Source organism: Hyla sarda, chromosome 4 (assembly GCF_029499605.1).
Source record: "Hyla sarda isolate aHylSar1 chromosome 4, aHylSar1.hap1, whole genome shotgun sequence".
Lineage (NCBI taxonomy): Eukaryota > Metazoa > Chordata > Amphibia > Anura > Hylidae > Hyla > Hyla sarda.
In genome coordinates, this window is record NC_079192.1 from 106,852,683 (window position 1) to 106,879,836 (window position 27,154).

At 43.8% G+C, this 27,154-nt stretch overlaps 1 long non-coding RNA gene across 1 annotated transcript; it reads right to left on the minus strand.

Moving 5' to 3' along the window:
• Positions 1–3,521: 3,521 nt before the first annotated feature.
• LOC130366882 (uncharacterized) lies at positions 3,522–11,708 on the minus strand. Its single transcript, XR_008891976.1, has 3 exons — positions 11,588–11,708; positions 7,042–7,114; positions 3,522–4,250 (listed from the first exon to the last, which is right to left on the minus strand). It is a non-coding gene; the product is annotated as an uncharacterized LOC130366882 (long non-coding RNA).
• Positions 11,709–27,154: the final 15,446 nt, after the last annotated feature.

Genomic DNA, 27,154 nt, shown 5'->3' on the forward strand with positions numbered 1-27,154 from the left:
AATGGGATTTTGAAGAGTGAGTTTTTCTGAAATGGTTTTTGGGGAGCATGTTGCCTTTAGGAAGCCCCTATGGTGTCAGAACGGCAAAAAGAAAAACCCATATAGTTACTCTTTTGGAAACGATACCCCTCAAGGAATGTAACAACGGGTACAGTGGGCCTTAACACCCCACAGATGTTTGATGACTTTTCGTTAAAGTCGGATGTGTAAATGAATTTTTTTTTTTCACAAAAATGCTGGTTTTTCCCTAAATTTTACATTTTTACAAGGGTAATAGGAGAAAATGCCCCCCAAAATTTGTAACCCCATTTCTTCTGAGTATGGAAATACCCCATGTGTGGAAGTAAAGTGTACTGTGGGTGCAATACAATGCTCAGAAGAGAAGGAGTCACATTTGGCTTTTTGAAAGACAATTTAGCTGAAATTGTTTTTGGGGGATAATAGTTTTTTTGCCATAACAGCAAAAAATACCCCACATGGCATACTATTTGGGAAACAACACCCCTCAAGGAACGTAACAAGGGGTACAATGAGCCTTAACACCCCACAGATATTTGAAAATTTCCACAAAAGTTGGACGTGAAAATGAAAAATTTAATTTTCTTTCACTAAAATGCTGGTGTTACCCCAATTTTTTTATTTTCACAAGCCTTCCCAAAATTGTTAACGCCATTTCTTCTGAGTATGGACCTACCCCATATGTGGATGTAAAGTACTCTGCGGGCGAACTACAATGCGCAGAAGAGAAGGAGTGCCATTGAGCTTTTGGGGAGAGAATTTGTTAGGAATGGAGAGTTTACAAAGCCCCCTGTGGTGCCAGAACAGTGGACCCCCCCCACATTTGACCCCTTTTGGAAACTACACACCTAACAGAATGTAATAAGGGGTGCAGTGAGCATTTATACCCCACAGGGGTCTGACAGATTTTTTGAACAGTGGTCCATGAAAATGAAAAATTAGATTTTTAATTTGCACGGCCCACTGTTCCAAAGATCTGTCAAACACCAGTGGGGTGCAAATGCTCTCTGCACCCCTTATTACATTCCGTGAGGGGTGTAGTTTCCAAAATGGGATAACATGTGGGGGGGTCCGCTGTTCTGGCACCACAGGGGGTTTTATAAACGCACATGGCCCCCAACTTCCATTCCAACCAAATTATCTCTCTAAAAGCCCAATGGTGCCCCTTCTCCTCTGAGCATTGTAGTTTGCCCACAGAGCACTTTATATCCACACATACTCAGAAGTAATTGGGTTACAAAATATGGGGGGCTTTTTTTCCTATTACCCCTTGTGAAAATGAAAAATTTGGTATAACACCAGCATTTTAGTGAATTTTTTTAAAAAAAATTCACGTTTAACTTTAACGAAAATTCTTCAAACACTTGTGCAGTGTTAAGGCTCATTATACCCCTAAATACGTTCTGTGAGGGGTGTAGTTTCCAAAATGGGGTGACATGTGGGTCTTTTTTTTTTTGCGTTTATGTCAGAACTGCTGTAACGATCAGCCACCCCTGTGCAAATTTCCTCAAGTGTACATGGTGTTCTCACTCCTGAGCCCTGCTGTCCACCCGCAGAGCATTTATGTCCACATATTGGGTATTTCCGTACTCAGAAGAAATTGTTTTACAATTTTTTTTTCCTTTTAAATCTTGTGAAAATAAAAAGTATGGCACAACACCAGCATGTTAGTGTCAAAAATGAAATTTTTTTGCAATAACATGCTGGAGTAGACCCCAACTTTAGCTTTTCATAAGGGTGAAAGGAGAAAAAGTGCCCCAAAATGTGTTAGGCAATTTCTCCCGAGTACGGAAATACCAAAAATTTGGTCCTAAACTGTTGTCTTGAAATATGACAGGCCTCCAAAGTGAGAGAGCGCCATGCACATTTGAGGCCTGAATTAAGAATTTGCATAGGGACGTACCCAGATGCAAGAATTACATTTGCCTCCGATACCAAAATTACACTACGGCAGTGTTTCCATACAGGGTGCCTCCAGCTTTTGCCAAAACTCCCATCATGCCTTGACAGTCAATGGCTCTCCGGCAACACTGGGAGTTGTTGTTTTGCAACAGCTGGAGGCTCGATTTTAGAAACTGTGCCGTACCAGACGTTTCTCTTTTTATTGGGGGGAGGGGGGTAAATGTGTAGGGGTATGTGTATATATATAGTGTTTTACTATTTATTTTGTGTAGGTGTAGTGTAGTTTAGTGCTTTTAGGGTACATTCCCACTGGCGGGTTCACAGCAAGTTTCCCGCTGAAAGTTTGAGCTGCAGTGGAATATTTGCTGCATCTCAAACTTGCAGCGAGATACTCACTGTAAACCCCCATCCGTGTGAATCTATCCTATACATTCACATGGGGAGGGCAAACCTCCAGCTGTTGCAAAACTACAACTCCCAGCATGCCCTTTGGCTGTCCGTGCAGGCTGGTGGTTGTAGTTATGCAACAGCTGGAGGTACACTGGTTGCAAAACACTGAGCGTTTGTTACTTACCTCAGTGTTTCCCAACCTGTGTGTCTCCAGCTGTTGCAAAACTACAACTCCCAGGATGCATGGTCTGTCAGTGCATGCTGGGAGTTATAGTTTTGCAACAGCTGGAGGCATATAGATTGGGAAACACAGCATTAGGAAACAAACAATGTTTCCCAACCAGTGTGCCTCCAGTTGTTGCTATGTAGTTATAGTTATGCAACAACTAGAGTAGAACAGTTTGGAGACCACTATACAGTGGTGCCCAAGCTATAGCCTTCCAGATGTTGCAAAACTACAACTCCAAGCATGCTCAGACTGCCCAGGCAAGCTGGGAGTTGTAGTTCTGCAACATCTGAAGGGCCAGATCTTGCCAAACTACAACTCCCAGTATGACTGGGCAGTCTGGGCATGCTTGGAGTTGAAGTTTTGCAACATCTGGAGCGCTACAGTTTTGGCCCCACTGTATAGTGGTCTCCAAACTGTGCTCTTCCAGATGCTGCAAAACTACAACTCCCAGCATGCTGAGACTGCCCAGGCATGCTGGGAGTTGGAGTTGTGCAACATCTGAAGGGCCAGATGTTACAGAACTACAACTCCCAGCATGCCCAGACAGCCTTTGGCAGTTGGTTGTAGTTTGGCAACTCCTAGAAGGCAGCAGTGAAGATCACTTACCACTGATCTTTACTGCTACCTCCACCGCTGTCTCCTCCGCTGCCTCTTTACTGCCGCCGATCCCGACGCTGCCTGAGGCAGGTCCCGCTGAGATCGCCAGTCGCTCGCGGCTCTGGCACCCTACGCCATCTTCACCCCGCTTTGCCTGGAAATCCAGGGCTGGGCAGAGCAGGGATTTCAACTTTAACCCCCCGCCTCCAACTGCCATTAGTAGGTAAGTCGTAACCAACCAATGGCAGGGAAAAAGGAGGAAGTGACCACAAGGATTCGGGAACGGGGGCATACCCATATGCCCTGCGTCCTTAAGTGGTTAAAGTAACTGTGAGTTGACACAAAAGAAAGGCAGGCAAAAGATTAGTAAAAAGCCAGAGTAAATTTTTTATGCAATTAAGCACATTTTTTTGGGGCTTAACAGTCAATATGAACAAATAACCGTATGCAGAAACCATATGTCCCAAACATTCCACACAATGGATCCTATAATTGTCCAAGATTTTGAATGGTCCTCCTATCTAGATCCAGTAGTTTGAATAAATAAGCTACATTAAAGACGTGTCTTCTTTCCCAATATAATCACTGACATAGACATACACATTGATGATGATTTCATTCAATGCTTCATCAACAATTTTTTTATGAATGAGGCATAAATACTTTTTTCCCATACACAGAACTCGACATCCTTCAGCATCACAGGATGAGTGACACATTGATAAGTATGTTATTTGTAATCAAACAACAGCAATATATTTAGAAGGGATTGATTCGTGGCCGGCTGCGCAGTCTTGTTTTCTAGAAGAATGCAAGGAATTGAATTTTTGAAAATCTTAATTTCCCAGAGCATGTTAAGTGCAATGATTGCTCAGCACAATAACTGCCACATGTCGGGTGTACAGATGTCCAAACACGTGGGAACATTTCCTTTTACTTGGAAACAAATGAAGATTTTCATCGTGTTTTCATTTTGTTAGGTAAACCTGTCAGCAGTCGTGCATTCTGTTCAAGGTGTTTATATAACAGTGCCAACTGCACCATCTTCCCCGGATTCACAGCTGCAAATGTACACCATTCATACGGCTTCAATGGTCTGATGGGGAAATCTTACCTGCAGACAAAATAAATAATGTATATACTCTTTACTCTCACAGAAAACTGCTGCTTCAAGGAAACAAATACTGCAAAAAGAACACAAAACGGTAAAACACATGTAGCATGTTCTATCGGATGTTGTATGCACAGTACTATTCCTCCCTAGAAGTATTGCCTTTAGGGAAGAATGGCTCTGTACATATGGAAACCAACTGTGTAGCTCTCTACTAGGGGGCAACACAGCCTCAGCTAGGTACATATCTATCTAGGTATCATTTTAGATGGGCAGATCTGAAATGAGCACAGATCTACTAAATGTACACAGGGAGAAAGAAAGAAAAATGTACACAGGGAGATGTAATGCATACAAACAATAAGTTATTTATTATTACTAAAAATGTATGTTATGTCCGTTTATATGTATTTAGCATTTTTCTGCTTTGCGTCCTGTTCAGACATTATGTTTATGTCTGAACAGTTTCTGTGCGTATTCTCCCTGGTTTGGGAACAGTTAATGCTTCCAGCCTTCAGTACTGAAAGGATATATAAAGTAAGGTCTCTTCAGATGCTGCTCTGGTCTGGTAATAATACCTGTTACACTGACCATGTTCACTATGTTCACTATGTCTGTCTGAGCACATGACCTGAGTTTTAACAATGGTTATCTGTACTGTCTGACATCTAGATTTCAGCCTGATTTGTTTTAGTGTCGGGTTTTAGTATTCTTGTATTGTTGGTTCTGCATATGCTTTGTGTTTCCTGAGTCCATATTCACACTGTGCATTTTGTCAGTCCTGTTTTGACCTTGTTTGATTCTGGATCTCCTAGGATAGAATCCTGTTCTGAACCTTGTGCTAATCCATCTATCTTGGAGTGATTAAGTCTTATGTTTGTAACCGTGTTTGCTTGTGTTTAGGATTTCTGTTTCCTCCTAGGCTAGTATCCTTCATGATTGGAGTAGGGTGTCTAGTGTGTCTCTTGTTCAGAGTCCAGTGTGAACAGTGACCTGTTTAATGTTCTGACATTCAGTTGACATGTTCATCCCCTGCATCTCCTGGTTTTGTCTGCTGAATATTTATCCTGTTATCAGCCTTGTTCATATTATCATATATGCTGTTAATTTTGATCCTGGTTCTTGAACTTTTTTTTAGTTTTCTATATCCTGACTGGTATAGCTGTTTGTAGCTTTGTAGTATTCCTGTTATGTTCCTGACTTTTTCCCAGACATTTACGGTTTTGTTTGACTCTTATGCCCATACACTTTAACGCAGTATAGGGACGTCCTCGTGGTTATCGATCCGTCTCTTAGGGCAGATGGACAATAGGAAGGGGCAGCGGTTGTAGAAACAGTTAGGGCTCACTAACTCCCTGTTCCCTGCCCCCTTTCATGACAATGTGATCAGCTGATAAATGATTGTTTGCTTTTTCATAGGCCAAGTGCTGTAATTTTTATAGGACAACAATTGAGCCATTTCAACAATCACATTAAAGGCTATAGACACCTTTGAAACACATTTGTTTTATATTCTTGTTTTTTTTTTTACTTATTGTGGTACTAAAATACTTTCTTCTGTGTAGGTCTATATTAAAATGTTTGTTATATCCTGTTCTACAGCCTCTGCAGTGTCCTGATATCAACGAATTTTTCAGAGAAGCTATTCCCTGACAGATTTGTTATCAGCCCTTCTCCCCTTTACTGAAGGAACTTCTAAGCTTATTTATGACTACATCAAAGTTCATCTTCGAAGTTTAACAATGATAAATATAGAAAGTGGCACTCATCAGTTACTTTATTTCTTCTTTATTATCTTCAATCATGTGCAGGAAACAAATGCAAGGAAAAGGGTGATGAATAGGGACGAGGGTGCAGTAAAGCAAACCAAGCCCCCCACAACTATTCATCACCCTCTGCACATAATTGAAGATAATAAAGAAGAAATTAAAAGAGAACCATGGGATGGAAAAATTTATCCCCTATCCTAAGGATAGGGGATAAGTTTCAGATCACGGGGGGTCCGACCGCTGGGGCCCCCCGCGATCTCCCGTATGGGGCCTCGGCTCTCTGATTAGAGAGGGCGTGTTGACCACCGCACGAAGCAGCGGCCGACACGCCCTCTCCATATTCTGCTATGGGAGAGCCAGAAATTGCCAGAGGCAGCGCTTCGGCTCTCCCATAGCAGTAAATGGAGGGCGCGTGTCAGCCGCCGCCTCGTGCGGTGGTCGATACACGCTCTCTATGCAGAGAGCCGCGACCCCGTACGGGAGATCATGGGGGGCCCCAGCGGTCGGACCCCCCGCGATCTGAAACTTATCCCCTATCCTTAGGGTAAGGGATAACATTTTCAATCCCGTAGTTCTCCTTTAAGCAACAGATTAGTGAGTGCTATGTTTTATTGTTATCATTTCTAAACACTACGTGTTGCACCGCTAGTGTTACAGATCAGATAGATGGTTGGTTTTGTTTGTTATGTTTGTTTTTAATGGTAGAAATTCGGTAAACAGTTGTGCCCAAATTTCTTCTAATTGTGGCTGAATAAACTTAGACATTGGCTCAGGAGAGGTGAGATAAAGAAACTCTTCATACTAGCTTCTCTGATGAACTTCACTGATGACAGGACACTTCAGAAGACTGTGGTGTTCCCTGTGCAGGAGGCATACAGTGTATGCTTTCTGCTCAGTGCATAGTTTCCATTTTGACAGGAGTCCCTGCTTTTCTACAATAAAAAGCAATTAATCATGCATCACTGCTTACTGTCTGGTCCATGTAGAAAATTGGTGATACCATGCAATGCCACTTAACTACTTACAGTCACGGATCAGGCACTCATCACTGCATCAGTCCTAACTGGTGGAGGGCCACATCTGAATTGGCCATCAAATCTAAAATGAACATACATTTGAACAAAAATCAGTCAGGAGAAATATTTCTTTAATACCATACATTACACATTTTAAATAAACATATACATGTCTAGGAACATCTGTCGCAACACTGATACAGGCTGGAGGGCAAGTCAATACATAAATTCTCTGTTATTTTTGAATTCCTGCATCATGCACTGCCCCATCAGGCCCTGCACTCAACACATGTTGCATCAGTTTTTTCCTAAAAAGTTCCCATCTTGTTCAACAGATGATGAAATTCTGTTACATGAAGAACAGATGTGATCCTTGAAAATGTCCTATTTTGAAGATGAATTTCTCTGTGTCCTTTACTTCAAGTACCAAGAGGATGCGGCCTTGGAACACATTTGCTATTATAAGACAGGTGTGGTATGTTGTTGCTGCACATCATTTTTTTGAATGTCTACAATTAATGCTTGCATGTACACAACGCTAAGTAGGTAGGTGTCATAGGGTTTTCATAGAGGTGCACAAGCCCTTTATCCTACCTCTGTATGTGATACAGATGAATATGTATTTCTTCCAAAAACAGTGCCACACCTGTCCTTAGGTTGTGTGTAATATTACAACTTGGCTTCATTCTTTTCAATAGAACTCAGCTTTAATACTACACACAACCTGAAGACAATGGTGGCACTGTTTTTGGAAGAAATCAACTCTATTTTTCTAATCCTTTTTGGGGTCTGAACTGTGGGCCGAATTTACTATGCTAGAAGATTTGCTAGAAGAGTGTGCATCCCTCTTGATAAATCCAGTGCAATCCTACACTGGTGGGGGTACTCCTGTGGAAAACAATTTATTTCAAATCAACTGGTGCCAGAAAGTTGAAGAGATTTGTAAATTACTTGTATTAAAAAATATTAACCCTTCCAGTATTTATTAGCTGCTGTATACTACAGAGGAAGTTATTTTCTTTTTGAATCTCTTTTTGAATCTCTTTACTATCTGACCACAGTGCTCTCTGCTGACACATCTGTCCATTTTAGGAACTGTCCAAAGCAGGAGAGGATTGCTATGGGGATTTTCTCCTGGTCTAGACAGTTTCTGACATGGACAGAAAATTCAAAAAGAAAATAATTTTCTCTGTAGTATACAGCAGCTGATAAGTACTGGAAGGATTAAGATTTTTTTAATAGAAGTCATTTACAAAGCTGTTGAACTTTCTGGCACCAGTTGATATAAAATAAATAGTTTTCCACCGGAGTACCCATTTAACCCCTTCAGGACGGAGCCCATTTTGGCCTTAAGGACCGGAGCGTTTTTTGCACATCTGACCACTGTCACTTTAAACATTAATAACTCTGGGATGCTTTTAGTTATCATTCTGATTCTGAGATTGTTTTTTCGTGACATATTCTACTTTAACATAGTGGTAAATTTTTGTCAATACTTGCATCCTTTCTTGGTGAAAAATCCGTAAATTTGATGAAAAATTTGAAAATTTTGCATTTTTCTAACTTTGAAGCTCTCTGCTTGTAAGGAAAATGGATATTACGAATACATTTTTTTTGGTTCACATATACAATATGTCTACTTTATGTTTGCATCATAAAATTGATGAGTTTTTACTTTTGGAAGACACCAGAGGGCTTCAACGGTCAGCAGCAATTTTCCGATTTTTCACAAAATTTTCAAACTCAGTATTTTTCAGGGACCAGTTCAGGTTTGAAGTGGATTTGAAGGGTCTTCATATTAGAAATACCCCATAAATGACCCCATTATTAAAACTACACCCCCAAAGTATTCAAAATGACATTCAGTAAGTGTTTTAACCCTTTAGGTGTTTCACACGAATAGCAGCAAAGTGAAGGAGAAAATTCACAATCTTCATTTTTTACACTTACATGTTCTTGTAGACCCAATTTTTGAATTTTTACAAGGGATAAAAGGACAAAATTTTTACTTGTGTTTGTAGCCCAATTTCTCTCGAGTAAGGACATACCTCATATGTCTATGTAAAGTGTTCGGCGGGCGCAGTAGAGGGCTCAGAAGCGAAGGAGCGACGAGGGGATTTTGGAGAGTACGTTTTTCTGAAATGGTTTTTGGGGGGCATGTCACCTTTAGGAAGCCCTTATGGTGCCAGAACAGAAAAAACCCTCCACATGGCATACCATTTTGGAAACTAGACCCCTTAGGGGAATGTAACATGGGATAAAGTGAACCTTAATACCCCACAGGTGTTTCACGACTTTTGCAAATGTAAAAAAAAATTTTTTTTTTACCTAAAATGCTTGTTTTCCCAAAAATGTTTAATTTTTAAAAAGGGTAACAGCAGAAAATACCCCTAAAAATTTAAAGCCCAATTTCTCCTGATTCAGAAAACACCCCATATGGGGGTGAAAAGTGCTCTGCTGGCGCACTACAGGTCTCGGAAGAGAAGGAGTCACATTTAGCTTTTTGAAAGCAAATTTTGCTCTGGGGGCATGCCGCATTTAGGAAGCCCCTATGGTGCCAGGACAGCAAAAAAAAAAACCACATGGCATATCATTTTGGAAACTAGACCCCTCGGGGAACGTAACAAGGGGTTAAGTGAACCTTTATACCCCACAGGTGTTTCACGACTTTTGCATATGTAAAAAAAAAAATTTTTTTTACCCCATATGTGACCCTAAACTGTTGCCTTGAAATACGACAGGGCTCCAAAGTGAGAGCGCAATGCGCATTTGAGGCCTAAATTAGGGACTTGCATAGGGGTGGACATAGGGGAATTCTACACCAGTGATTCCCAAACAGGGTGCCTCCAGCTGTTGCAAAACTCCCAGCATGCCTGGACAGTCAACGGCTGTCCGATAATACTGGGAGTTGTTTTGCAACAGCTGGAGGCTCCGTTCTGGAAACAGTGGCGTACCAGACGTTTTTCATTTTTATTGGGGAGGGGAGGGGGGTTGTATAGGGGTATGTGTATATGTAGTGTTTTTTACTTTTTATTTTATTTTTTGTGTTAGTGTAGTGTAGTGTTTTTAGGGTACAGTCGCACAGGCGGGGGTTCACAGTAGTTTCTCGCTGGCAGTTTGAGCTGCAGCAGAAAGTTTGCGGCAGCTCAAACTTGCAGCCAGATACTTACTGTAATCCTCCGCCCATGTGAGTGTACCCTGTACGTTCACATTGGGGGGGGGGGGGACATCCAGCTGTTGCATAACTACAACTCCCATCATGCCCGTTGGCTGTCGGTGACTGCTGAGAGTTGTAGTTTTGCAACAACTGTAGGCACACTGGTTATGTATCACTGAGTTTGTGACCTAACTCAGTGTTTCACAACCAGTGTGCCTCCAGCTGTTGCAAAACTACAACTCCCAGCATGTACGGTGCATGGTGTACGGTGACTGCTGAGAGTTGTAGTTTGCAACAGCTGGAGGCACACCGGTCGTGAAACACTGAGTTAGGTAAAAAAAACTCGTAAGTTTCACAACCAGTGTGCCTTAAGCTGTTGCAAAACTACAACTCTCAGCAGTCACCGACAGCCAACGGGCATGCTGGGAGTTGTAGTTATGCAACCAGCAGATGCACCACTACAACTCCCAGCATGCACTTTAGCTGTTTGTGCAAGCTGGGAGTTGTAGTTATACAACAGCTGAAGGTACACTTTTCCATAGAAAAAATGTGCCTCCAGCTGTTGCAAAACCATAAGTCCCACCATGCCCATAAGGGATATGCTGGGAGTTGTGGTGGTCTGCCTCCTGCTGTTACATAACTACAGCTCCCAGCATGCCCTTTTTGCATGCTGGGAGCTGTTGCTAAGCAACAGCAGGAGGCTGTCACTCACCTCCAACGATCCACGCCGGAGAGTCAGTCCCCCGTCGTCACCGCCGCCGCCGCTGCTCCTGGGGCCCCGATCCCAACATTAACGCCGGGGATCGGGGTCCCCAGCACCCGGGGTGCACGTCCCGCACCCGCTCACGTCCTTCGGAAGAGGGGCGGAGCGGGTGCGGGAGTGACAGCCGCAACAGGCGCCTTGATTGGTCGGCTGGTAATCCGGCCGACGAATCAGGGCGATCGTGAGGTGGCACCAGTGCCACCTCACCCCTGCTGGCTCTGGCTGTTCGGGGCCCGTCAGAGACGGCCCCGAACAGCCAGTAATTCCGGGTCACCGGGTCACTGGAGACCCGATTGACCCGGAATCGCCGCAGACCGCTGGACTGAATTGTCCAGCGATCTGCGGCGATCGCCGACATGGGGGGGCATAATGACCCCCCTGGGCGAAATGCCGGGATGCCTGCTGAACGATTTCAGCAGGCATCCGGCTCCGGTCCCCAACCGGCTAGCGGTGGGGGCCGGAATTCCCACGGGCGTATGGATACACCCTCGGTCCTTAAGGACTCGGGATGCAGGGCGTATCCATACGCCCTATGTCCTGAAGAGGTTAAGAACAGTGTGTGAAGGGTGTGGCTTGAATGGCGAACTGAGTGGTCTGCAGTTCTCCCACTAGCCTGGCTCATATCTCCTATTTACCCTTATCCTGTTGGCCCTAAGTCCCCTGGGTGAGGTCTCCGGTCCTTGCTGGGATTCAGCATGGGCACAGGAGGAGTTTATGGGTGGCTGTTGGTGCCAGCGGTGCAGCGTTGCCTTGGAGTCTACTGGGAGCGGAGCTCCTGCGAGTCGTTCCCGGACGGTGAGGAGTCAGCTGCCGGTCTCTGCGAAGTCCATAGCGGTGGGGACCGGGCTGGACACAATCCTGGAGAACTGTCTCGGTGGGGGAAAAAGCCTGCAGAAACGCCGCCATTACCAGCTTTCTGGGCTGGGCCAAGGAGTTGCTGTGGTTACTCCCGAGGCCTGCTCTGCTTGGTGGGCTGGTGCTGGCTACTGTGCTCTTGGATCCCGCTGCTGAAGGCTCTCCTCCTACCTCGGGGATTGTGCTACATGCTGGGTGGAGTACCTCCACTGAATGGCTGCTCCTGGATGCTGGCTAGTATTGCTGACTGACCTTCCTGCCCCCGCTATGCTGCATAGCCGGGTGGATTTCACATGCTGCCGCTGGCTGCCTTCTTGCCTGCTGTGGCCCTGCTGGGACTACTAGTGCCTGCCTCCTTGTGCTGGTCTTCTGCTGTGCTACTGTGAAAATCCTTTCGACAGCCTGCTACTGGTGTGCACTGCTGGGACTTGTGGTGCTGTATCTGACTGAGCAGTCCTGAAGTGTGCCACAGTGAATATCTCTACTGCTGCCTGCTTTTCGTGAGTACTGCTGGGACTTGTGGTGCTATACCTATTTGAGCAACCCAGGAGTGTACTATTGTGAATATCCCTCTTCCTACCTGCTTATCGTGAGTACTGCTTGTACTTGTTGTGCTATATCTAATTCAGCAGCCCTACAGTGTGCTACTGTGAATATTCCTCCTACTACCTGCTTATCGTGAGTACTGCTTGGACTTGTTGTGTTATATCTAATTGAGCAGTCCTACAGTGTGCTACTGTGAAAATTCCTTCTACAGCCTGCTACTGATGTGCACTACTGGGACTTGTGGTGCTATATCTCATTGAGCAGGCCTATAGTGTGCTACTGTGAATATCCCTCCTACTACCTGCTTATCGTGAGTACGGCTGGGACTTGTGGTGCTATATGTGACTGAGCAGCCCTACATTGTGCTACTGTGAATATCCCTTCTGCTTCCTGCTTATAGTGAGTACTGCTGGGACTTGTGGTGCTATATCTAACGTTCCGTTCCTGCTGCCTGCTGTGATGCTTGCCCTCTACATCTTCTATATGACCAGTGAGTGCTGCTGGGATCTGTGGTGCAGGGCTTCAGCTTATTTCTAGTTCTCTACACTGTCTGGTGCTGTTGCCATGGGTGTCTCGAAGGGCAGAAACAAAAAATCTAAACCTGCTGCTATGACTGCCAGGCAGTCCACAGACGATGCTTCCTCAGATGAAGGTCACTCTCAGGTTGGCGGGTACTCCCGGAGAGACTCCTGTGTACCTACACCTTTGGTTTCCAAGGTTACCTTTGGTTTCCAAGTGCTCATGCTGCCAAGGCACTAAGTCAATTCTCCAGACCTCCTGAGGAGCTCGGACGGGAGTCACCGAAACCCTCTCCCTCCCTGTTTGTTGGCTCTCCAAGCCCTGAGCGGAGATGTTCTCCACACCATGCCACCTGTCCTGCTGCATCAGTTGATCAGAAGTTCACTGAGTTGCTTGCGGCCTTTACTTCATGTCAGACTCTGATAATTTCTAAGGTGAATGAGCCTCAACAAGAGTTTGTGATCCTTCGCCATGAGACACAACAAAAAAGGAGGGAGCGTACTGAGGAGGTGGAGCACCGGGTCTCTATGGTTGAGGATATCCTCCAGCCTCTGCCGGAGCAGATGGCTTCCTTACAGCGGCAAGTTAAAAGTGTCCTTTATCGGGCTGACAATATGGAAAACCGCCTCAGGCGCAATAATATCCAACCAGTGGGCCTTCTATAGAAAGTGGTGGGTTTGGACCCTGTGGCTTTTTGGAGTCATGGCTGAAATAAATTCTACCGACGGATACCTTCTCAATGTATTTCACCATGGAAAAGCCACATCGGGGGCCAGGCAGCCCCCCCTCCTGGAGCTCCTCCTAGGCTGTTCCTTGCAGAATTTCTTCACTTCAGAGACCGGGACACTATCCTGCGAGCTGTCCGCATTAAAGGGGAGGTGTGCTTTGGTGACATTAGAGTTGCCTTCTACCCTGATTTCTCCATGGAATTACTCAAACAGAGGATCAAGTTCACTTAAGTACGCCTTCACCCCCGTACCAAAGGATATCCTTATGCTATTCGTTTAGTGGATGGAGCGATTACAAGGTTCTTCATGTCTCTGTCTGAGACGCTGCAGTAGGTGGATGCTGCTCCTCTGGTGGCTCCTCCGGACTGATCATCTGGCAGGACTGTTAATGTTTTCACTTGTCCCCTTCTCTTTAGCTAGGGTAGGGAGTGAGGCTGTTGGTTAGGGCCTGCCCGAGTGTTTATGGACTGTGGACTGCTACTTCCTGGACAGGGTTCCTGTTTAGGGGGTTGATTAGTTGATTGGCCTACTGAGTTAGTTTAGCTGGGGTTGGGTCTGTTCTGCTAGTTGGTGTTCTTGCTACTACCCATTGGTTAGTGTTTAGGGTCTAGGTCTGCACATGTTCCCAGTGTTAGACAGGGTTTAGTTGGGGATGCTGTGTTTTTGTTTTTTTTTCATTTGTTTTTCTGTTTGTCTTGTTTTGCTATAATTGCTCTGTTTTTGTGTTTTTTCTTTATGCCCTGTTTGTCTTTGTGTTAGATGTTTGGTGTGTGGGTGTTCCTGGTGCTCTCTCCTTCCCCGCCTTGGTCTCTCCTGTTTTTGATAGTTGTTCCATTTTACAATGTCAGGGGCTCAACTCCAAGTTTAAGAGGACTCTATGCCTGGACTTTCTGAAGCGACAGCCGCCTCATGTTGTTTGCCTACAGGAGACTCATGTGACTGTCCAGAAGACTAACTAGGCCAGAGGTATTTCTGTTCTAGTGGCTAAGTCTATACCATTGGTGGTTTCTCAGGCTGCCTGTGACCACTTTGGGAGATATGTGATCCTGCACTGCTCTATTGGCTCCTTTACGTTCGTTTGTGCTTGTCTCTGTTTATGTGCCTCCTCCCTTTCAGGTTTCTGTGTTGGAACTAATTACTAACAAACTGTTGTTCTTTCCCTCTCACCGTATCCTTTTCATGGGTGACTTCAATGTGGCTCCTGATCCCAAGCTCATCCGAACCACTGCCGCTGACCCTGGCTCCTCTTCATTTGCCACCTGGTGCCTGTCGTTGAGCCTGACTGATCTTTGGAGATGGAAGTATCTGACTGCATCTGCCTTCTCCTTTTACTCTGCGGCCCATGGGTCCTTATCTCAGATTGATCTTGCCCTGACATCTGAGGATCTGCTCCCGGCGGTAAGGGATGCCTCTTATACCACTAGGGGATCTCAGATCATTCTGCGATAGCTGTTGCTCTTGGTCTAGGTCCTAGCCCCCCTTCCTGTATCTCGCGCATGCACCCGCGTTGGTTGCAGGCTGAGGTTGTTGGGGAGGCTTTGAGAGTTGCCCATGCTGAGTACTGGGAGCATAATGCTTCTCACCCTGAACCCTTAGTTCAATTGGATGCGCACAAGGCCCTGATAAGGGGTGGCTTTATAACGGGGGTGGCGGGGCAGAGGAAGATTAGATCAGCTATGGAGAGTGAGCTGCAGTTGAAGGTATGTGCTTTGGAAGCTGCCTATGTTAGGGATCCCTCACCTGATGATGAACAGGCTCAGAGGTCCCTATTGATAATCCAGAAGGATAGAGTCCACTTGCGCCTGGCAAAAGGGAAGCGGCCCTTTTTGAATTGTGGGATAAGAATGGGAAACTGCTGGCTTACTTGGCGAGGGCGAATCATCCTGTTGATTCTATCCCCTGTATTAGAGATGGGAATCGCTCTGTGGTGTCGGACCCTCAGATAGTTAATTCTGTCTTCAGAGACTTTTACTCCTCTCTCTATTCTGCTCCTGCTCAGCCCTCTCAGGGGGAAATTCTCTTTTTCTTGAATGATTTATCTCTTCCTACACTTAGCCGTGCACAGGTTGAAGCATTGGATGCTTCATTTACAGTAGAGGAAGTGGAACTGGCTATCTGTTATCTGATATTGACTAGGGTTTTGGCTACTCGCCTGCGTGTGTCATTGCCTCTATCATTTATCATGACCAGACTGGGTTCATGCCAGGTAGAGCTACTGATATCAATGTTAAGTGCCTTCCACTTAATATAGCAGAGATGGGAGAAGGTTTCCCTGGTGGGGTGGTGATCAATCTTGATGTTTACAAGGCCTAAGATTCTGTGGTGTGGCCCTATCTCTGGGAAGTCCTGAGTGCGATTGGGTTTGGCCCTCGGTTTAGTGCTTGGGTCCGTCTGCTGTATGATAGCCCTAGGGCCTGCATTTGCACTAATTTAGATGTCTCTGCACCTTTTCATTTATGCCATGGGATAAGACAGGGGTGTCCACTGTCTCCCTTTCATTTTGCGCTGGCGATAGATCCTTTGATTCGGAAGGACCCTTCTATTTGCGGTATCCCTAGGGGCTTAATTGTTGAAAAGGTCTCCCTTTATGCAGATGACACCTTAGCATATCTAGCAGATGTGGAGGGCTCTCTTACTTCTCTAATAGACCTACTTGGCCAGTTTGGTTTGATTTCGGGCCTGAGGGTCAACTGGGCTAAGTCCTCTCTGATGGCGCTAGTGGCTGGAGCCACTCTTCCCTTTGAGCTTCCAGCGGGTCTACAAGTGGTCCATCGCATTAGATATCTTGGGGTGGAGGCTACTGCATCATTGGCGGATTATCTTCCCCTGAATTTAGAGCCGCTTTTGAGTTCGGCTCGAGGAGTGGTTGAGGGCCTGGTCTTCACTTCCTCTATCCCTGGCTGTCAGAATTAATATATTTTAAATAACTTACCTTCCCAAACTCCTCTATCTTTTCGATTTAGCTCCTATCATGCCGGTTAAGAGATTCTTTGGGAAATTGTGTGGTGCTCTGAGATCCTTCTATTGGCAGGGCAGGGCAAGCCTTCCAGGCTCAGTCGGGCTCTTCTCCAAGCCACTAAATTTCATGGCATTTTGGCTACCAATGATGTGTATAACTATTTTCTTGCCTCCCAGTTCGTCTATGCAGCATGGTGGATCGACCTGGATCTTTTGAATTCTGCTACTGCCTTGGTTGGCACTGTTATGGGTTTCCATGAAGCTCTTACTAACTCACTGTACAGCTATTCCGCTAATTCTTCTTTTCTTGTTCCCATTCAAACTATAGAAAAGGTCAGGTCTGTGGTGTCGAGTAGGTTTCCGCAACCGCTGGTGTCTTCTAGGGCACCCCTTTGGGGGAATGTTCCTCTTCATCACCTGCACGGGTTATAGGGAGAAGGCTTTTGGGGTACTTATGGTCTTACATTTGTGGTCCACTTGTTTGGAGAGGATCAGACTTTCTTATCCTTCTCAGACATGCGGGAACATTATGGCATCCCTGGAAATTCTTTCTGAGGTGGAGCTTCTGCTGGGCACCACGGACCTTTCTAAACCTCTTATTCAGTCCTATGCACTCCTCCAGTCACTGAGTCCTAGCCCCTTTTTGGAAGGATTTCATAAGTGGGTGGTGGATATACCTGATCTATCTGAGTGTCAGTGGAAGGAAGTTGAGGGTACATATTATTCCATGTAGGTTAGTTGTAGGGATATGCTAATACAATCTAGATATATCCTGAGGTTGTATTATACTCCGGCTAAACTGAAGCGTTTTGGTGTATCCCCTTCTGATCTTTGCTTTTGTTGCCCCTCTGAGGTAGGTACTTTAATGCATGCTGTTTGGGATTGTATGGTAGTTGCCCCCTTTTGGAGACATGTGATGGGGTTTTTGGTTGATAACTTGGACTTCCCTTACACCCTTATGCCTATAGTGTGCCTACTAGGAGTGATTAATGGGGTTGTTTCCGGTTCCCATAGACAATTGTTAATTTGGTCCCTTCTCTTTTGTGCTCGTAAAGTGGTGGTAATGACCTGGAAGGATACTCCTCTCCTCCTTTGGCCCAGTGGCTAAGTTTTGTCAATAAATATGTCCCACTGTATCAGGCGTTATACGTTAGTTGTAAGCGTCCCAAGAAATTTGATAAGGTTAGGACCCCCTGGGTTTTACCTGATGTGTCAGCTGACCCTAGATTGTCCCAGTAGTTTGCCTCTACTGTGGTGCTGATTTGGGGCAGTACAGGGGTTGGGTTATAAATAAATACTTTAAAAAATACTTTAAAAAAATTAAAGAAGGACAGTGTGTGAAATGCCAATCTTAGTAAATAACCCTATTATGTTTGGAGATATTCTCCCCTAACAGTGCACGAAGGCAGGGGCAGTGCACGAAGGCTGTTTGGTTTTGTACAAAAAAAGCTGTAGAGGCTCCACTCACTGCCATACAGGCTCCACATCAATGTACATGAGCCTCTATGTAGAATTGGGCAGCTATATACTTTCCCCAGTTTCATATAAAGTTCTGCATCAAACTGAAAGCATTCAACTATCTGCAAAAGGAGCACAGTCTGATGTGCATACCGACACTCCTGGCAGAACATGCCGTATAAAAACAGCTTTCCATGGATCTTAATTCTTTAAAATTTAAAAGCTAATTTTGTGTCTTTTAGCTCATTTTACATGTAGAAGAGAAGAATTTATGAACTAGCTCTTTCTGTTAAATGGAGTGCTAATGGGCAAGTATAACAATTCAACAGGTGCCAAGTAGAAATATAGAGACATTATTAAATCATTATAAATCTTGATGGCGGAGGGAAGCATATTCACATTTTTTTCTCTTCGGTTTTAAGTCCTGTGCCAATTTATTCTGGGAAAACTCGCGACATCCCACACACATATAGCAAAAAAGGATTCGTCTTAATAGATTTTTCAGTGAATAAAGCTGAGATCCAAAACGACTTTCAATTACATTAAGCATTTTAGACTAGTCTATCTGGGCAGCAACGGCATAGAAGTCATTAAGGAATATTGTCATAGGGACATAAGCTATGGTACAATGTCATAAACACCAAAGATCTTATCAAAAAGGAAAGCATGATACCAGCATGATTGGAAAAAAAATATTAAAAGGGAACCTGTCATCACTTTCATGCTGCCTGAACTACAAGTCATCAGAGGTGGTCCCCAGTGGCTCCTCCCTGCTCATCAGCCTTGATTGATAGATCTCTCTATATACCTAAACAGGGCTGGTGGGGCGTGGAGAAGCTGCCTGGTACCATTGAAATGACTTATAGTTCAGGCAGCATTAAAGTGAGGTCCATTTAAACTATCCGAGATCATTACTTGCATCAGTATTCAATAGTTAAATGGGAGTAGCCACATCAGGCTATTTCCCAATATCTTTTTATTTTATTATATTTATTGATTTAGCCCACTAGATAATCACAGGGAACATGTGCATGCCATATTTTGTTTTTTCCTCATCTGCTGTTGTTGGTGCACACACATTCTGTAGCTCAGTGGCCTCTAAATGGTGGACCTCCAGCAGTTGCAAAACTACAATTCCCAGCATGCCCAGACAGCAGCCAAAGGCTGAAGTTCTTTTCGGCCTGACCACAGTGCTCTCTGCTGCCACCTCTGTCCCTGGAAGAAACTGTCAAGCAGAGAGAAATGAAATCAGACTGGAAAGAACTTCCCAATTTCCTCTGGAGCATACAGCAGCTGATAAGTACTGGAAGGATTAAGATTTTTAAATAGAAATCATTTTTAAATCTGTATAACTTTCTGGCACCAGTTGATTTAAAAACATTTTCTTTTCTCTGAAATACTCCTTTAAGAGTCTGAATCCAGTGTTTGAAGAACTAAGACATTTTTTGACTTACAGTGAGACCAGAGTTAGACATTTTACAGGGGATTATCTACAGTCCTGTTAGTAAAGACAGGAGCACAATTTTTTTATTTATTTATTAGCAGGGCTCCTGATGCTGCAGTTGCAGGTAATAGTGTATGTCATGGAGTATTAAAGCGTTACGGTTCTCAGGTGCCTTAGTGATTTTTTTTTATATTCCTGGTCTTAGTTTTAAGTGACTTAAATTAGAACAGACAAAATTATATGATGGATACATTTGCAAGAAACGTTCAGTTCTCCATGCAGGGGGTATTGGAAATCACAAGGTAGCACGATATGAAGTAGCAGATAACAAGTGACTTGACATAATAAGTCTTATGATACGTAATATATGGCACCAGAAACATATATTGCGACTGAACTTAAATAAACTGATACATTTTGCTACTCTTTGATGTCACATTTTTTACTCATGATGATGAAGCTGACACTTAGCTAAAGGCATGTGTATATCAAATAAGATGCAGTTATATCATGTTGCATAATACAAATGTGAAGATGAATCAGAAAAAGACATATTTTCCTTCCTAATATATGCTGACTTTATGCTGGCAGTGTAAGTGTATAAACATTACCTTGTGTTGAATATAAAGTGCAAGAATACAAGAACAGCGAGCATGGTACAAGGCTCAGTACTCAGCCAACATGAAATCATTACATCTCAAGTTATGACTTATGCATTAAAACAATGTTTGAATAGGCATTAAGAGGTTTAAACAAAATGCCTAGGCCGCATAAATTTACTATGTGAGTTCTTAAACCTGCTCCAAAGATCTAAAGGATGTACATAATCCTACTAGGGCTAGATTGTATGGCTTATGTTACACTGTACCTTGAAGAAGACTCATAGGGCAAAAGGATGTTACACAAAAAAATACAGAAATAAAGCATTAATAGATGGTCATTTTTGGGAGAGTCTAATGTGACTGACATAGAGCATTCTAGAAATTAAAGAGGAACTTCTGTGGAAACAAGTGGAAAACAAATGTTTTCAAATCATTTGGTGCCAAAAGATAAACAGATTTGTAAATGACTTCTATTAGAAAATCTTAAAATCCTTCCACTACTTATCTGTTCTTTCCAGTCTGACCACAGTGCTCTCTGCTGACACCTCTGTCCATGTCAGGAACTGTCCAGATTAGAAGCATATCCCCATAGAAATCCTCTCCTTCTCTGGACAGTTTCTGACACGGACAAAGGTGCTGATAATTACTGGAAGGATTAAGATTTTTAAATAGAAGTTATTTACAAATTAGTGAGATGCCACTGGCCGGGGCAGATCTCCCGGCTAATAGGCTGACTGTAACCACGGACTTCTGAAAACTTCTCCAAGCACAAAAAGCAAGTACAATGGGAAAAGCTCCATACTATCAAGGAGGCGGACTTACAGCTTTGTGGGATTTTTAACTGGCGATAAGAATTTCCCTCTGGGCAGAGATTCTTAGTACACTCCCCATCAGGATTTTAGTAAGTGAGCCTCTATTACTATTTTTAGTTTTTATTATTAGAGCGCCGATACACATCTATATATATATATATATTGTATACAGCTCCATTTTTGGTGGTTTTAGATCCACCTGTTGTATCTAGGCAGCTTGTACAGGATCTATTCAGCGCTGGTATTATCTTTCCATTTTGTTATATAATTTACAAATCTGTTTACCGTATATACTCAAGTATAAGCCGACCCAAGTATAAGCCGAGGCCCCTAATTTCACCCCAAAATCCCAGGAAAAGTTATTGACTCGAGTATAAGCCTAGGGTGGGAAATACATCATCCCCCCCCCCGTCATCATTCAGACCCCCGTCATTAACATCCTCATCATTATCACCCTGTCATCATCCAGACCATCATCATCATCACCTGTCATCATCCCCTTGTCATCATTCCCTTGTCATCATCCCACACCCCCCTTCATCATCCCCTTGTCATCATCCCCACCCCCCTACATCATCCCCTTGTCATCATCCCCTTGTCATCATCCCACACCCCCCTTCATCATCCCCTTGTCATCATCCCCACCCCCCTTCATCATGCCCTTGTCATCATCCCCTTGTCATCTTCCCCACCCCCCTTTATCATCCCCTTGTCATCATCCCCCCCCCCCCCCCCCCTTCATCATCCTCTACTCATCATCCGCCCTCAGTGGTCTTCAACCTGCGGACCTCCAGAGGTTTCAAAACTACAACTCCCAGCAAGCCCGGGCAGCCATCGGCTGTCCGGGCTTGCTGGGAGTTGTAGTTTTGAAACCTCTGAAGGTCCGCAGGTTGAAGACCACTGCGGCCTTCGACATCATCCAGCCCCCTCTCACCCCCTTTAGTTCTGTACAGTACTCACCTCCGCTCGGCGCTGGTCCGGTGCTGCAGGACTGTCCGGTGGGGAGGTCGTCCGGTGGGATAGTGGTTACGGGCTGCTATCTTCACCGGGGGCGCCTCTTCTCCGCGCTTCGGGCCCAGAATAGAGGCGTTGCCTTGATGATGACGCACAACTTCAGATTTGGTGGACCATTCTATAGACTCATCTCCACAACAGAGCTATACATCTATGCTGGATCCATTAAAATTTTCTATAAAATTATATATATATATATATATATATATATATATATATATACCTCACTGACTTTTATATTATTCTTATAGTGCTAAAAATACAAAACTTTTGACTAAAAAAAACAAATCAGCAGAGAAGAGCTCAAAGGTTTACATAAGGAGGTTTTCTGGTCAAAGTTATTGATGGCCTATCCACAGGATGTGGCCGTGATGTCACGATCACGGCCGCCCCATTCAGGTGTTCTGAACAAATGTTCAGAAAGCTGGGCAACGGGAGTATCCCTTTAAGAGAATGGTAGCTTCTCTGCAGTTACCCAGTGTCAACATTACAAACAACATTGCTTATTAATAGCGCCTTGGCCAATGAGTTGATGGGCAATGTTGTGGATAGTCCATCAATAATTTTGGCCTGAAAACCCCCTTAATAGATGTTTGCCAAATGTTTATTCAGCCCTCTTTCTTGTTCACCCCATACACAGGGCTTCTCTCCCAATAAATAAAAATAAAATAAACAGCCACCATGCCCCCTCCCATAGGCTTGCATTAAGGGTCAGAGTGTGACATCACATGGTGCGGAGCCATGACATCATGATACTCCAGCCCTGTGATTGTGATTCATCAGACCCAGAGCGATGTTCGCTCCGGAGGCTGATGATAGCGGGGTGCTGCATGAATGATTGCAGAGGTCCTTTGGATAGGGGATAAGATGTCTTAGGGCCGGAGTACCCCTTTAAAATCCAGCATGCCCAATTCTTCTCTCCCCAACATTATCTGTCAAGGGATAGTTGGGAGTCCCCCATATGTATACTGTTGACCAGTCAAGCTGAAATTGATGGAGTTGGCCGACATTTAATTAATATGTGCAGGGCCTTTAGGTAAATTAAAAGAGTGTATTTTGTCATTATGCACACTAAAAGAGTGTACCTTGTCTTACTTTATGACATTTACTACAGTGACTGTTTGAATTATGTGACCTATTTTTTGATGTATGATGAGAGATGAATGATTCTGCTGTTCACAATGTGTGTCCGATGCATTTCTGGATACAGCATTGTCAGTGTTGTCGTTTTTTTTTATACTAAGCTGGATAATAATCTATAATGTCATACAGAAGTGGTTTCATTTTATCTCGGAAATGTGAGATCTGAAAATGGACCACCAGTGATTTGGCTGTGGCTGGACTTTGATCTCTACAGCGGCCAGGTTTGGATGTTATTGTCACAGCACGGATCTAAACTATAGGGGTTCACCTAATTGGAGAGAGCCGTTAGCTAATTGGTTACTCTACTGCTTGCTGGCTCCCACGACCCTTGAAGGTCACCGTCAACATTGCTGGAAGTCAGTGGTGTCATCAACGAGGTCAAAGGTGATTCTCAGCCTCCCAATTGGTTTGGATTATATCCAGACCTCGATTTAGGATCTATTGCCTTTAGATGAAAAATAGAGAAAAAAAAAAAAAAAACTCCTCTTTCCAAGACACTGTGAAGCAATTTGATATACTTCACTGGAAAACACTACAATGCGGCTCTTTAAAAACTAATTGCAATTGGATCTAGTTCACATTTAACTGGCCCATGCTTATACAACATGACATGCCACTCATATTGTGCAGAGGCTTATGAAGATCAGTAGGGAGGGTTGTCATATCCATTTTCATGGCTTTAGCAATATTGCTACATGAAAGTAATATTACAAAAGCTACTGCTAAGCTTCTCTCAACTTTTCCACAAATGCTTTTGTGAGTTCTCCAAGCAGCAAGAGAAAATGCTTACACCCAAGAAAATGAGCACGCTGTGTAAGATGATACACAATATCTCTATACACTTCTTAATTCCCCCAGGCCCTTTCTTGAACAACTCCAAGTAGTCCCAGCTCAACCACCCTGTCAGAATGCCAGGATTGCTTCTGTGTCCATCATGACCCTGTGTCATCCACAATATTGTTTATTGCCAAGCTGGACTCGAATACAAGAGACGTCACTTTACTATAACTGACTTTACTAGCTCATATTGTTTGTTACTCAGTATTCTAGCAGGGTGCAGTGTTTCTTCTCACAGCAGCTGTGGGCACACTCTTGTCATTTTCAACATATGTTTGAAAATAGCTAGAGACCACCAGTAATGGATTTAATGGCTAAAGTCTCTGTAGGTGTAGGGATTTTATCTACAATGACTATTGCTCTCCTAGGACATGCATGCACCATTTACATGATGACTACATAACTTAGTTTAAATCGATTCTTATGCTTCTTGTTAGATCTTCAAAATTTTAAGAAGTTAAAATTTGCAACCAAAAATCTATCTGCCGACTTGAATTTACACAGGGTGATACAAAATTGTATTGTGCCAGCAGCAAAGATGTAGAGGGTGAAGACTTAAAGGGGTACTCCGGTGGAAATGTATTATTTTTTTTAAATCTTAACCTTTCCAGTACTTATCAGCTGCTGCTGATACAAATCAAATTGGCTAAATGAATGTATTTGCAAAAAATGTTTTAACTTGATGTTCCCTACAAATTTACCTATGTTAGATGAGATGGGAATACCCCTTTAATAGCAACAAATTTTCGCTAGGGCCCGGTGGGGCCTAAAGGTACATCTAGAGCATAGAGCATGCTAAGTTAAATTATAGCCACCTACTTGTTCATTTTTAACCATTTATTTGTAGGTGATGTCAGTAGTTTACATACATACAGAGGAAATTCTTTTCTTTTTGGATTTCTTTTCTGTCATGACCATAGTGATCTCTGCTGACACATCTATCCTTGTCAGGAACTGTCCAGAGCAGGAGAAAATTCCCATAGCGAACATATGCTACTCTGAACAGTTCCTAAAATGGACAGAGGTGTCAGCAGAGAGCACTGTGATTGTGACAGAAAAGATATTCAAAAAGAAAAGAATTCCCTCTTTAGCATACAGCAGTTGATAAGTACGGGAAGAATTAAGATATATATATATATATATATATATATATATATATATATATATATATATATATAAATTTTTTACTAGAAGTAATTTACAAATCTGTTTAACTTTCTGGCACTAGTTGATTAAAATAAAAAAAAAATAAAAATAAAAAAAAGTTTTCCACCAGAGTACCCCTTTAAAGGGTATTCCCATTTCAACTAAAGTAGTCAAACTTTTAGGGCACATCAAGCTAAATATTACTAAGTACATTAATTTAGCAAATTTGTAAATATATATATATATATATATATATATATATATATATATATATTTATATACATACATACATATATATAGCCTGCCTACCTCTTTAGAGTAGAGTGGTGGTCTGTTACCTAGACAAGCCAAAAAGGGGAGGAGAGGAGCAATAAAATCAAGCAAATTGGCTAAATGAATGTATTTGCAAAAAAATGTTTAACTTGATGTTCCCTACAAATTTACCTATGTTAGATGAGATGGGAATACCCCTTTAATAGCAACAAATTTTCGCTAGTGCCTGGTGGGGCCTAAAGGTACATCTAGAGCATGGAGCATGCTAAGTTAAATTATAGCCACCTACTTGTTCATTTTTAACCATTTATTTGTAGGTGATGTCAGTAGTTTACATACCTAAATTAGTTTTCGTATGCAATACTTTTCAAGAAGTTTAATCGGGAGTCCTTGAAGCAAAGTTTTGGCCGTAAGTTGGTCCTTCAGACAAGATGTTTATGTTCAACTTATCCTAGAATAGAATTTTAATAAATGGGTATGTTTGATTTGTTATAGAATTGTTAGTGCCTGCTTCAAAGAGGATTCGTGAAAAAGCTAATGGCAGTGACCAATACTCATCCTCCCAAAATAAACTCATTTATTCATATAAACATTTGGTGAGGGATAATGTAATATTTCTTAAGATTCATATAAACATTTGATGAGGGATAATGTAATATTTCTTAAGATAATTAAGATAATACAATGGAACAGATTCACTATTGTCACGATGCCGGCTGGCAGGTGGTGGATCCTCTGTGCCAGAGAGGGATTGGCGTGGACCGTGCTAGAGGATCGGTTCTAAGTCACTACTGGTTTTCACCAGAGCCCGCCGCAAAGCGGGATGGTCTTGCTGCGGCGGTAGTGACCAGGTCGTATCCCCTAGCAACGGCTCAACCTCTCTGGCTGCTGAAGATAGGCGCGGTACAAGGGAGTAGACAGAAGCAAGGTCGGACGTAGCAGAAGGTCGGGGCAGGCAGCAAGGATCGTAGTCAGGGGCAACGGCAGAAGGTCTGGAATCACAGGCAAGGAACACACAAGGAACGCTTTCACTGGCACTAGGGCAACAAGATCCGGCGAGGGAGTGAAGGGGAAGTGAGGTGATATAGGGAAGTGCACAGGTGTAAACACTAATTGGAACCACTGCACCAATCAGCGGTGCAGTGGCCCTTTAAATCGCAAAGACCCGGCGCGCGCGCGCCCTAGGGAGCGGGGCCGCGCGCGCCGGGACAGAACTGACGGGGAGCGAGTCAGGTACGGGAGCCGGGGTGCGCATCGCGAGCGGGCGCTACCCGCATCGCGAATCGCATCCCGGCCGGAGGTGGTAACGCAGCGCCCCGGGTCCGTGGAACCGACCGGGGCGCTGCAGTGAGGGAAGTGTAGCGAGCGCTCCGGGGAGGAGCGGGGACCCGGAGCGCTCGGCGTAACAGTACCCCCCCCCTTGGGTCTCCCCCTCTTCTTGGGGCCTGAGAACCTGAGGATCAGACTTTTGTCCAGGATATTGTCCTCAGGTTCCCAGGACCTCTCTTCTGGACCACAACCCTCCCAATCCACTAAAAAAAAAGTTTTTCCTCTGACTTTTTTAGAGGCCAAGATTTCTTTGACAGAGAAGATGTCCGAGGAGCCGGAAACAGGAGTGGGAGGAACAGATTTAGGAGAAAAACGGTTGAGGATGAGAGGTTTAAGAAGAGAGACGTGAAAGGCATTAGGGATACGAAGAGAAGGAGGAAGAAGAAGTTTGTAAGAGACAGGATTAATTTGAGACAAAACTTTAAAAGGACCAAGATAGCGTGGTCCCAACTTATAGCTCGGGACACGGAAACGGACATATTTAGCGGAGAGCCATACCTTGTCTCCAGGGAAAAAAATGGGAGGAGCTCTTCTTTTC